The sequence below is a fragment of the Prunus persica genome, chromosome G6 (genome assembly GCF_000346465.2).
Source record: "Prunus persica cultivar Lovell chromosome G6, Prunus_persica_NCBIv2, whole genome shotgun sequence".
In the NCBI taxonomy this organism is placed as follows: Eukaryota; Viridiplantae; Streptophyta; class Magnoliopsida; order Rosales; family Rosaceae; genus Prunus; species Prunus persica.
This window is the reverse complement of record NC_034014.1, coordinates 19,088,719-19,103,126: the sequence shown is the minus strand read 5'-3', so window position 1 is coordinate 19,103,126 and position 14,408 is coordinate 19,088,719. Positions and strand designations below refer to the sequence as shown.

The following is a 14,408-nucleotide window of genomic DNA, read 5'->3' as shown; positions in this document are numbered from 1 at the left end:
CCTATCCTAGCTGGCGAGTTTTGGGCCTGTTTCAAAAAATTCAAACCAAAAGGTCAAAATCGTAATCTAACATAGAAAGTAAATCCAAAAATCAACAGATGTTGATTTTTGGGTTTATTTTGGGTGTGTTTCTATACTATAGTATATGATGTATTTATAGTTTCATGTCTAGGAATGGCTATTTCACTAATTTTGTAAAAAATCAATTCATTCCTCAATAATTGAGGTTACAATAATGAATATGGTGACAAGTAATTTTTTTGACGTGGTTCAGAAAATATATTTAACTCGAAGTGACATCAATATTATTTATAAAATTTGAAAATATTTTAAACTGACTATTAAACAGAAAAACGTAAGTTCTTCAACAGACTTGATGGCAGAACAACAACATGACTTCCATAATAAATTACACTCTGGTTTGATTCACATTGATCCAGATCCTGAAAATCAACAGACTTGGATAATTTTCTCCACAAATCCATCAGAAGTAAATGCTTTGCTATATAGCACTTGCTTTGTTATTCAGAACCGTACTTGAACAATTAATGAATGAACCACAACATATTGAATTAGATAAGAAAGAACTAAAATGAATCAAAAGGGATCGATCTTCAACCACTAGCGAGGATGTGGTTCAGTAAAAGTCTCATATTCCATTATTACGACAGAGTTACTCTTGGATCGATCTGACCTTGTTGCCCCTGAATTATATTCAGATCGTAACGACATGTCGAATCCAATGCTTCTATGCAAATAAAATGCAGGTTGGGAGGGCACTGGGAGAGTGAAGGAGTAGCTATTCATCATGAGAATAACAGAAGCCATGGTTGGCCTATCAGCTACATTCTCTTGCACACATAATAATCCAATGTGGATGCATCTCATTATTTCATTTCTTGAACCGGTCTTCAATGTGGGATCTATTAGATTTGAAGCTGTCCCTTCCCTCCAACTTCTCCAGGCCTGCAATGTTTGTGAATTTAATCAGAGATAAGTTTTCTTTCTTTGATTCGTTGCACAAAATTGTATTCAGATACCAAAACTATATTATATTTTCACTTACGAAGCTTAGAAGATCCTCCGCATTTTCTCCATGCCTGAAGCCACTATTTTTTTGTCCACTTACTATCTCTAGAACTAACACACCAAAACTGTAGACATCGGACTTAACAGAAAAGTGCCCACGCATTGCATACTCTGGAGCCATATACCCACTGCATATCAACAAAAAGAATGTCCGCGTTCACCAACACATATGGAAAGGAAATTGTTGACATAACAGACATAAGCCCGCAGGCAGTTAAGTGCATATTCTTACAAGGTCCCAACAATCCGACTAGTATTGCCTTGCGTTTGATCAAGAACGAACAACCTTGCCATGCCAAAATCTGAAATTTTGGGGTTCATTTCTGTATCTATCAAGATGTTACTAGCTTTGAGATCACGATGAATAATTTTAAGGCGAGAGTCTTCGTGGAGGTAAAGGAGGCCTCGAGCAGTGCCTACTATGATTTTGTAGCGCCTCACCCAATCTAGTTGTGCACGCTCTGTTGGGTCTGCAAATATATTAATGCAAAATCAAGACTTCAATTACAATGTTTGCTTGCATACACGTCACACAATTGGAATTTTATAATAAACATTCGAAGTTAAACGAAAACAATGCTTAATTCCAGACATACCAAATATAATGTGATCGAGACTTGCATTAGGGACAAATTCATAGACAAGAAGCCTTTCACTTCCTTCTAAGCAGAAACCTAAGAGTCTAACTAAATTCCGGTGTTGAAGTTTAGCCACTAACAAGACCTCATTTTTGAATTCTAAATCTCCTTGCCCAGAATTTGTAGAGAGCCTTTTAACAGCTATATCTTTTCCATTGAGAAGCCTACCCTGAAAAAATATATAGGTACGGAATGAAAAACCAGAAATGAGATAAGTGGTATTCAAGAAATATCAAACTTATAAGTTCTTGTTATTAACTTGTCATTACCCTGTAAACAGATCCAAATCCACCATGTCCAAGTATATTTGCTTCAGAAAAGTCATCTGTGGAAACTCTAATGGTGGCCAAGTCAAATTGCAAGGATTCTGCAGATCCAATTTCATCTGTATCGTCGCTGCCTGAGGAACAATTGAAATTCTAAAAATGCCTACAAAAGTGGTAGTACTTGGCTTCCTCCCTATCAAATGGAATAATATGATTAATTAATGTTCACTAGAGTTCCGTCCTTACCTTGAATTAACTTCCGAGTTTCAAGTTTTTTCTTTGTCCTCCTTACTCTTAAACAAATGCAGAAGAATATAACTATTAGATGACAATCTGAGATCTGTTACTGTTCGATCCTGCAAAAATCAGAAATCTCATTTGCATTAATTTGAATACATACATACATCTGTATATGAACCTAACAAAACATGCATCAGAAATCTATTCGACCCAAAATTGTTGTAGCGTCAATGGTAGCAATGGTCCATGAACTTGTACCCGAGACAACTACATCAACTAAAAATTGAATTGAGGGACTAAAATATAACTCGTCTACAAATTCCTGGACAATTGCTCTAGTTAAGCCAACTTTATTTCTTCAAAGCATAATATATTGGGATATAAATATAAATATATATATGTATATGTATGTACCTCCTGTACTGGTTGATGGCAGAGCAGGACTAGACAGTGGCGGTGGAGGAGGACTAGACAGTGGCGGCAGAGAAGACGGCAATGGTGGGACAGTTTTAGGGTCAACGTAGCGATAGATCTCAAACCTAACATCACAGCTGGGTTTACTAATTCTAGCACCTACCTTCCCCTGACAACATTCTGGGATATCTGCCAAAGAACTACCCAAGCAATCCCTGCAGTCCTGCTCGGTCAAATCCGGCGTACACTGCGCAAGACCATAGATTGTTTGGAAGTTGGGAGCGGTTGCGGTCCCTGCCGCAAATTTTCGAAGTGAACCGTTCCCTGCAGCTTGACCCCTTAGGTCATCCAGTAGCGTCCTCAGCTCTTGAAAAAACCCGTCGACGTCGTAGGACACGTTCTGTACGTTATACCACCGGAAAGGAGGGAAAGTTTCCATGGCTCCGTAGATGGAGCGGCTGGCGTAGCGAAGCGTGCACTGGTCAAATACAACGAAAGCTTGCTTTTGATTGGGACAGGATTGTGTGAGCAATTGTGTGGCGTTACTGAGGCAGTAACGGCAAGGGTTCCCCGTGACATCCCCTCGACATAGCCCGATTGCTTAAACCTGGTCGGGGTTTTCCCCGTAGGATGAGTTGTAGAAGCCGTAGCCATTACCATTGAGGTTTGTCTGGTAGGTACTGTTGGTGGTGTAGTTGCCTTTATCGTTGTCACACCATGGGGCATGAGTGCTGATCATGAGGAACAAAACGGGAGAAAGGAAGAACAGAAATCTGAAGGAGAACATTAATGGCGCCATTCTGTCTGTATATTATTGTTGGTCAAATCAAAACTGTGTTTATATACTTTTTATTCTCTTGTCGTGTTGAAAAGAAAGAAAGAAAAAAAAAAAAAAAAAGGGAAAAAAAGAGAGTATAATACATAAAAAAGAAAATGTAATTTATTTCTTAAATGCATTAACTATATAATAAATAATTTGAGTCTCCGTAAATTTAATGAGTATTTATTCCATCACTTATTAAATACTTTGAACTTTTTAAGAGTTAACGGGCAATTCTGATATATGTTTCGCATATAATAATACTCAAACCAAATCCTGCCAATTCCAATTCATCAAAATACATCTTTTGAGGATTGATTGGAGACTGGACTGGTACTGATTTTGAATTTTGAAGATTGATTGAATATTAAACCATTTTTAATGATGGCGTTTAGGAGTAAAGGACACTGATTATAGTGCCACTATGCATCCACTATTTCCTTGTCACTTGTCCAAAAAAAACTGATCTGTTGTAAAGAAGGATAAGTAAAGAAGAATAGGTGAAGCCCACATAGCCAACTAACACCCACCAAACCTAACCACACACCCACCAAACCAAACCACTACCCAATTGATTGAAGAATATTAATGATGTTGTTGATTGAAGAATATTAATGATGTTGTCTACCAATTATATTGTGAGGTGAACAACCAATGTCTTAGGCCTATAAATAGATACCTCTATCAAGAGAAGTTTACACATATAGAAGAGGAAGAGAAGGAAGAATGAGGGTGAGTGAGTTGAGAGGAAAGAGAGCAAGAGAGAAATTCTCCAAGAGAGAAAATTGAGTGAGCCATACATATTGTAAACACAAAGTTGTAGCCCTATTATTTTACATAGTGGAAAAGTTACTGCTGCTGTTCTCCAGGGATGTAGGCATAGCCGAACCTCGTTAAATACTGTGTCTCATCTATTTTACGTGCAGCTCAATATTCGCACATATACCAGTTTATTTTATAACACGTTATCAGCACGAGAAGCTCTCAGGTATAATTTTTGTGTTGCACTATTATCTATACTACTAACCCTTATGTTGATGTAAGGAAGAAAAGTAGTGGAGGAGCTGTGGTCTGCAAGAGAGATATACGAGCAAACCAACTGTGTGCAGATTACAGGTGGAAAGCATTTGATTTAAGAGACAAGCATGATGCCTTCCACAAACGATAATAATATTATCTGCTATACTATTTGATCGTGGTGTTGATGAGAACCCACCAATAATTGCCTTTACTTTACCGCAAATTTACTTTTACTTAAAGTAATATAATATATTATATTTACTGTATGGTGTAGGTTTATTACTCATACAACAGTATTTATTTAAAAGGGTGGTGCGGGTTTATCGTCCACGCCTTTACTTCTATTTAAATGTATGGAGCAGAATTAGTGCCCATACAAGCACCATTTACTTTACCGCACATTTAATTTTATTTAAAGTATGGTGCGGGATTAACGTCCATACAGCAAACAATTTAATTTATGAATTTAATTTACCGCACATTTACATTTATTTAAAAAGGTGGTGCGGGTTTATCGTCCACGCCTTTACTTTTATTTAAATGTATGGAGCAGAATTAATGCCCATACAAGCACCTTAACTTTATGAATTTAATTTACCGCACATTTACATTTATTTAAAGTGTGGTGCGGGTTTATCGTCCATACCAGTAATTTATTTACCAGCAATTTATTTTATGGATTAAATGTGCTGTATGATGAGTTTTTAAAGTATGCAGATCAGGACCAGAAGTTCCTTGATCCTCATCATACAATTACATCAGGACTTGAAGATCCTTGATGATGATGTTAATATGAGAGCTGGCAGTCTCTCCGGTACTATATTTGTAAACAGGTGATTGGACTTGAGGGTCCTTGATACCTGACATGTAAATTAGGACCTGGGGTTCCTTAATGATGTAACAGTACCGTATTGGTTCATAATGCCGTACACATGGATGATAACTGTACCGGCAAATGTACTGTACACATGAATAGATACGTATTCATGGCTTGATGAATAGTACCGGATATATGAATAGTGACGTATACATAAATATTAACCATTTTGGGTAAACCATCACTATTCAAAAAGGAACCTGCAATTCCTTAAACTCATGGATGAGCAATTAAATGAGATGCCAGAAGTTCCTCAAAATATGGACAATTATGTAAGGGCTTGAAGTCCAGAAATATGTACAGAAAATTGTAAAAATGTCCATACCATGAGAATATGTGATTTTGGCCTGAAGTTCAAAATCTAACAGTGTTGAGAACATGAAGTTCCAACAATTAAATGGACAACCCTTGAGGTATTATTGCAAATTGTGGTACGCCACATATTTCTTTGGCATAAGAGAATGATGAATTGAGGCTCCCCACATATTTTGTTATATCTGGGCCGGAAGCTCATGAACCCAAATATATGAGATAATAGCGTGGCTTTTACTCAATCCATATTTCATGTTCATTTGAAAAGGGCAAATAAATTCTGAGTTTGTGTCTAGCACAGGCCAAAAGTTTCATACGTTGAAATATGAAATTTGGAAGAGTCGATGTGGTTATTTGAACCTATAAGGCACAAGGTTCCAAACCGTCATTTTGAAAAGACGTAAAAAAATCACAGGTGCAAGTTTAAGAATGTGCGCAATTATTATAACAGGAACATACAACAGATAGATTTTTTCCTACAATGAAGGTGCAGGCCCTGTAAAATCTATAAAAATACATTATGTTCTGGAAGCCTCTGAAGGAAGAGGACGACGCCTCTTAAGCTTAGCCATGAGCCTCTCATGGTCTCCCAAAATTCTTTTATTGGAGACCTGCAGCATGTCTAGCCTTCTCAGTGTATCAACAGAGTATGAACTCACCAGTTTCAACAAGGCATTATTCTCTCCTTTAAGTTTCTCAACCTCCTGTTGAGACTCATGAAGCATTCTTTGGAGAGACGAATTTTCAGTAGCTAACCTCTCAACCTCGTTTGCTCTGGCACACAAACGATCAGCCATGTTAGAAACAGAAACAGCACTCTGAATGCTAAAAGCCATTGAGTCATCAATAGCCTCTTCCTCTGATCTCCCTGTCAACAACATTTCATCCATTGGAGTAATGCAATTCCTAGCTACTATGACAGCAGTAGCATCATTCATCATCACAGAATCATTAACTGTGAGATGACGATTTTGAGATACAAAGGATGGACGCCAAACTTGGGCGTCACTGGTTGTTGTGGGAGTATCATTTAAATTGAGATAATTTGGGCAGGAAGAAGAGGAAGCCATTTTTAAGAAGGTTTCGAAGAAAGTCTTAAGAAAACTAAAGTTTCAGAAAATGAAGGAAGTTGAGTTGAAACGCAGTTGCTCAAATCAAGTTTTGCAAAGGCAATATCTATAGGAGGAAATATGACTACAGTTTCCAGGATCCCAATATTATCTCAGATCCCCCATATTATCTTTTTCTTTCCCAGATTCCAAAACTTCACGTGGCCTCCATTAATGTTTGTCGGCACTTTCGGCGTTTTCAAAGTATTATTTTCGTCAAAAGCCGATCTTGCTTTACGGATTTCATGGAGCTACTTTTTCAAAAGTATCCCGAGAATCTCGCAATTTTCCTATGGTTAATTTGAAATTCACCGGTTCTACCTATTCCTCTTATTTGTGTATAAATGTGTTACTAACGAAATTTTCTTTGCAGAAGACATCCAGTTTTCTCCATACCTAGTGATGCGATATCTACTTATTTTTCTTATCAGTGAGCACTCAATATGCCCGAGAAGCAAGACTATCTCTGATCATCCATTCAGGAAGCGAGACTATCACTGATCACGTTTCCGCCACATCAAGGAACTGTGAAGGCGACCTTATGCTCTAATCTCCGGAAGTTCTTCTAGACTAGGAGAAATGAAAGCTGGTTGTTTGCTCCCACCAGCTTCCTTCCTTGATTGCTGAGCTTGTTGTCTGCTCCCACCAGCTTCCTTCCTTGATTGCTTACCTTCTCTTGCAATCAATATCACATTATTTTTGCATTTTTTCTCTTTTTGTAACTCTCTGAGGATTATTTGTTTTTGACAAAGAAAAGAGTTGTGATTTTTCTCTTGCAGGATATAACTAGATCATCAAGCGCTACATTATATTTACTGGGCCGATACGAGCTTGAATGATACTTGAGAAAAGTTTCTCCCACCTAAGGATGTAAGCAATACTTGTGTTATTTTATACTTATATACTTATTTGATATTTTATCTTGAAAGGTAACCAAATGGGAAGATAAGTCCGTTCCAAAAGAATGGCTTGTATGTATCCATGAATTATTAATGCAAATTTTACAGATTCCAAGTTGGATACATTGATAATACACTGCACAGATTAAAGTCCCATAAGAACAGAATATGGGTATAGCAGTGATCAATATGATGCACGCCTGTTGCGTAGCAAATGATGTGGATTAAAGTCCCGAAAGGACAATCCTTTGACATGTCAATATTGATATTATGCACGCCTAATGCGTAGCAAATTATATGGGTTAAAGTCCCATAATATGGGTTAAGGTCCCAGAAAATAATTGACATGTATGTATTAATCTGTGGCATGCCTGCAGCATGACAGATATATGGGTTCTAAATGTTCCAACTCTCTAAATGGAGATTTTCCACGCCCTATGTAAAATAACGCTCCATTGGAGGTTATAATCCACATTCTCACATAATAAAAGCCCCCTGAAGTGGCTTGGGTACCCAAAAGCAAAGAAATGCTTATAATTGATGCATGCGCATGCAAATGAGAATGGTGGGATCATCAATTGATGAATGACAATTTTTGATCATGAATTGATGAATGACAATTTTTGGTTTTGGAGTAGCTACTCAAATCATCAATGGGTTGTGTTGATTGGAACCACGTTCAATTATTAAATGTCGACAATATTATTGGCCAAAATGGAATGAGGTAATTCCATTATAGATGAGAATGAACGTGAAAGAACAAACCCACAGTACGAACCCCAAAAGATGTTAATACTGAAATTTATACTTGGGTGTTCGGAATAAAAGGGAATATACCTACTTTGTATGACACACTGTTTCTGGCAGAAACAAGGAATGTTGGGTTTTCTCCATATTTACAGACTCAATTGTGCCCCATCTTATTACACAATTACGGAGACCAACATATTATCTTTAAGAGTTATTAAATGCACGGAGCATATCGCCAGAAGCGATTTCCTAAAGATATATAAATAGCTGGGTAAAAGCTATATAATGTGTCATAAAGTTTAATCACTTTTAAACAAAATCCGTTGAGAGGATTGACATTGCATAAAGCAAGTCCCTAAAGGACATGTGCTTGAAGCACAAAATTTGTACTCAATATTAATATGCATAAATTACCTCAGTGAGTACATTGATTATAATGTGATTGCAACACATTAAAGCTTCTGCAGAGTTCAAGAAATATTTGTCTCGACTTAAGGATCGAGCATTATGCCAACGTGATTCTTGCTTATACTAAGAAAGTATTGAAGCATTTTTATGAGGATTATCCGTTGGACACTTTAATGATTATTTTCCGGAAGTATATTAGACCGGACATCATATTTTTCAGATAGGGCTCAACTCCATCACCATCATTTTGGGATGATGTGAGGTATATTTGATGCTATCTCCGCATAACACCATGTACGGGCATATTCTTTCAAGTGAACTTACAAATAGCCCAAGTTTTGTTAGAAACGCGGACTCTGAAAATTTCTATGATTTACATAGAGATAGCTCACTGGAAATATATTTACTTACTCAACTACGAGAATTATTAATGGCTATATCCTCCACTCACTCCGAAAGATTCTCACTCCAAAAGATAGTCATGAAGACATCAGGGGGAGATATTAATCAGGGGGAGCATCCAGAACTATGCTATACAGATTGCTGTACTCTTTTTCTTCCTTCCATCAGTTTTCTACCTCACTGGGTTTTTCTCCAAGCAAGGTTTTAATGAGGCAACCAATCTAGGGACATGTGGTCTCCAAGGGGGAGTGTTGTAAAGAAGGATAAGTAAAGAAGAATAGGTGAAGCCCACATAGCCAACTAACACCCACCAAACCTAACCACACACCCACCAAACCAAACCACTACTCAATTGATTGAAGAATATTAATGATGTTGTTGATTGAAGAATATTAATGATGTTGTTGATTGAAGAATATTAATGATGTTGTCTACCAATTATATTGTGAGGTGAACAACCAATGTCTTAGGCCTATAAATAGATACCTCTATCAAGAGAAGTTTACACATATAGAAGAGGAAGAGAAGGAAGAATGAGGGTGAGTGAGTTGAGAGGAAAGAGAGCAAGAGAGAAATTCTCCAAGAGAGAAAATTGAGTGAGCCATACATATTGTAAACACAAAGTTGTAGCCCTATTATTTTACACAGTGAAAAAGTTACTGCTGCTGTTCTCCGGGGATGTAGGCATAGCCGAACCTCGTTAAATACTATGTCTCATCTACTTTACGTGCAGCTCAATATTCGCATATATACCAGTTCATTTTATAACATGATCAACTTTAACACACACGTTTTTTTTTTTTATTTAGCTCTTTACTTCTTCTTTTTTTTTCTCAGGATTTAGTTCTTTACTTTGGTTTTTTGATAAGAAAGTTTTTAATTTTAATGTATTATATGAGAGAGAGAGCGTGTGCAAGAACCTTAAGTTGGACTTTTCTCTCTTTTTTGCCCCTGACAAGGGAGAGAGAGAGAGAGAGCGGTGGGTGTGACCCTGTGAGGTAGGATGGAGCAGTGGGCATATGCATCAGTGCCTATTTTGACCAAGATTTTGAATTTCAACTGACAAAAGAGAGTGGTGCCTACGTTCACAACTATTCACACGGTATAAGTCCGTGCCTTTATAGCAGTTTTCTACTAGTGGGACCAACTTTCTTCTCTCTATTGCTTTTGTCTTTCTAAAACCAAATTAAACGTTGGCCACATCCATTTTTATTTGTCTTAACCACCGCGTAATCTGGGTCAAAGAAAAGGAAAATTCCACAAAAGAAAAGGTGTCGTAGTTTTGATCGAACTTCTAAATCTAAAGCATGCATAGGAAGTTCATGAGATCGGGAAAAGATCAATTTTAGGACGTCAAACATCCAATAACAAAAGCCATTGAGGGAGACTGAGGGAGTAGCTATTCAGCATCACAATAACGAAAGCCATGGTTGGCTTATCAGCAGCCACATTTTCTTGCACACATAATAATCCAATGTGGATGCATCTCATTATTTCACTTCTTGAACCAGTCCTCAAGGTGGGATCTATTAGATTTGAAGTTGTCCCTTCCCTTCAATTTTTCCATGCCTACAATAATTTATGAATTAGAATAAATTAATTGAGATAAAAATTTGTTTCTTTCATTGCATTCAATTTCACCAATCACTACTACAACAATTGAAATAGACTACAAGAATCCACCGTCGTCTAGAAGGTTTTAAAACCGTCGTGAAATCGACCGCCATCTTTTGATATATAAAACAACGACGGCTAGTACCCAACGTCGTTAAAACATTCAACGTCAAAAAATATTACAAACCGATGTCTAATTTCTATATATATAGCGTAAAATGAAACATTCAACAAAATTAAACGACAGTTTTATTAAAACAGAGACGTCTAAAGAGTGTTACATGTCAAGATCAAAACAAGCACCAACATACAGATAATTATCCACATCCCTAATTGAAGGAATATAGACTTGTATAACCTAAAAACAGTCATGGTTAACTTATACTACGTTAAATAAATATACAAACCGACGTCTAACTTGTAAAAGACGACGCATACACAAAAGAACGGACGTTTAAAGCACATTACATGTCAATAATCACACAGGTACCGACGTAAAATTAATTAACCACGACACACATGTGGAAAAACCGTCCACTACAAAAAAAACGCGTCATTACTGACCAACATTTTTCAAGGGCCCTGAAATTCCCTCGGTAAAAGTGTTTTTTCCAACCAAAAAATGTTATCAATTGGAAATATGTCACGAGACTGAAATTTATTTCCGACAAAGGAACTACCCTCGGAAAACGTCTTTAAGGTCGTCAGAAATGTAATTTATTTGGCGGGAAAACTTGGCGCCAACTTTATTAACGACAAAAAATATTTTTTCTCATTTCCTTGGAATTGTTTGCCTATGTCCGAGGAGCTTCTCATTCCCACGGAATTGTTTGACTATTTATGAGGAGCTTCTCATTCCGTCGGAATTGTTTGACTATTTTTTAGGGGCTTCTCATTTCCATCGGATTTGTCTATGAACAAAATTGAGTTTTTGTTATTACTTTGTACTTTATCATTCAAAATTAGATTTTAAGGCCAAAGAGAATGTTACAAGGAGTTTCTAGGAATTTTCATTGTATTTATTTATTTTTAATTTAAATATTATGAATTATAAAAATTAAATCTTAAAGAAATAATATGAAATAGAATGGATTGACCCATGTCAGCCTCTTAAAGGCACTGCGTCAGAGTTTTTTTTTATAGGAGGCCTATAATATGGTGACACGTGTCATTTTCTTTCTATTTATTGCTTTTATCTTAAACAATTCATAAAAAATTAAATACAACACGTAAAGATGCACCGAAAATTGCTACAAACTCTTTTATCTATAGCCTACTACCTCATAGCCACACATAGCACTTTTTTTTTTCTCATCCAACAAAAAAGGGCAAGATCAGATAAACTTAATGACAGGACCCACCCCGAAATTTCCCAGAGATCGGAGCGGACCCCGACTTTGTTCCGACATCATCCCGATGCCGGGCCCACTTACTAAAAATCGAGACTCTCTACCAAAATTTTGGCAGAGTCTCCCCTGTAAATTGAGCAAACCCAACAAAAGTTTCAACCTACAACATACACAAAATAATTCCAGCCAGCAGCATGCTTCTATCATACAACAAAACATACTAAATGGCCTCCGGCCTCATAAGTAAAATCTAATATGGGCGATAACAGAGCATCTACTGAATTTAGTTTACAACAACAATTGAGTAGAAGATTTTACTCAAATCCTAACTAGGGAAGTTCACCGTACCAACCTCGTACACCACTTGCACGCTTTCTGGAGAGACTACTGGCTGGCGTGGGCGACAAACAGAAAACATGTGAGTGGACAAAAACAAGATTTGCATTTAAAACAACATAGTAACCCCACCGTGTAAAAGTAATGCTCAAGACACGCAGGTTCACAATTCATAATTTAATTGCTCAAAAATATATTTCATTGAAAAACCCTTTAAAAACACAAATCACTCCATCCATAAACCTCATTCCCACAATTTTGCTGCTCCTGCCAACCCACTGATGAACTCTAATTTCTTCACTCTCCCAACTATATATATAACTATACAATATACTCATCACACTACCTAGGTACCGAGGAAACAATCCAATCGGGGGATCGTTTGACTAGCCCGCAGGATTTTTAGGTGCTATCCTGCGTCTAGGGATGAGCGGTCCAACCGGGGGACGAAACTCCATAGCTCACACACTTGAACATTCAACGCCATGTGTAGCTCCAATACTAAGTTCTACGCACGCAGACTGGATCATCACACACCGAAACATCCAACGCCATGTGTGATGATCCCAAGCAATATACAGAGTCTTCCCATACGCCGGAACATCCAACGCCGCGTATGGAAAGTGTCTCACACGCCGGAACATCCAACCCCACGTGTGGGAAGCCTAATAACTGGGGAAAGTACTTACATAGTGTAATCATACAACTTCTCTCAACAACCCCTCATATTCAAGTTCTTCCACAAACTCACCTCAACAACCCAAGTATCCCACCTAGTGTATATATATATATATATATATATATATAACTTTCCCAAAATCCATATAAAACATACTCTCAATACCCAAATATGCCAAACCCACAATATATTGCCAAAGCTCTATACAAACATCAAATTCAACCTATGAATATAATATATTCAATAAACCACTAAAAACATTATGCATAAATCTTTCATCAATAAAACCATGCATATGATTGAAAACAAAGTCCACTCACAAGTATTCCCATGCTGCCTAACCACGAGAGGGTCCTGCCTACTGAGTACGTGTAGTCGGAGCACCTATTTCGAGATACGAACCTTTAATTAATATAAAATTACTTCGAAGCGGAAATCACAAATTAAAATACTTAAATCTCCAAATTCCCAGTACGTATACGTTGAAGGAGGTATCCTAAGGTCCGGTTACAGGTTTAGGAATCGCTCACGATTGTACGGTTATCGCTAACCCGCAAACTTTGAATTATTGAATCGGAACATCCGGGGCTCTGATTCACGATCCGTGAAGTCCTACATGATCCTAGGAATACCTAGAACAACATATTTTAATTGGGAAACGATCCAACGATCAGAACCTATCGAACTCGGATAACGCACAATATGCGAAAATCCGTTCAATAGACAAATGACGTCCGAATTCAGATCCGCGAAATCCTACGCACTCGTGACAACCTGAGGATCTCATCGGGACAAAGTGCAACTTCACCACCCTCGCCCACGTGCCACCACACAAGCCGGCAGTGCGTGGGTGTGTAGAGTAAATTCCGACGACGGAACAACTACACACCCGAGCTCACCCTTCCTACCTAGGTTTTCAAATCGGTTTTCTACACAACAAATTGATCCAAACCTATCCAACAGTCAGCTAGACCAAGGAAAAAGAGGAAGAAACCTCACCTTTTTCACCAGAATCGAGCGGCGGAGGCAACGGCTCGACGTCGGGAAGACTCGGGTTTGAACCAGTCGATGCCGTCGGCAATTCCCGCGTTTTTCGGTGGGGACTTTGGGTGGTTCAGGTTCGTGGCTTCACGACGAGTCGAATGGGACCGTTCTCGAGGGCTGGGGTGGTTGGATGTGGCAGCGG

The 14,408-nt window shown here is 37.8% G+C and overlaps 1 pseudogene; it reads right to left on the bottom strand.

Moving 5' to 3' along the window:
- On the bottom strand, nucleotides 622-3,587 carry LOC18773327 (annotated as a pseudogene).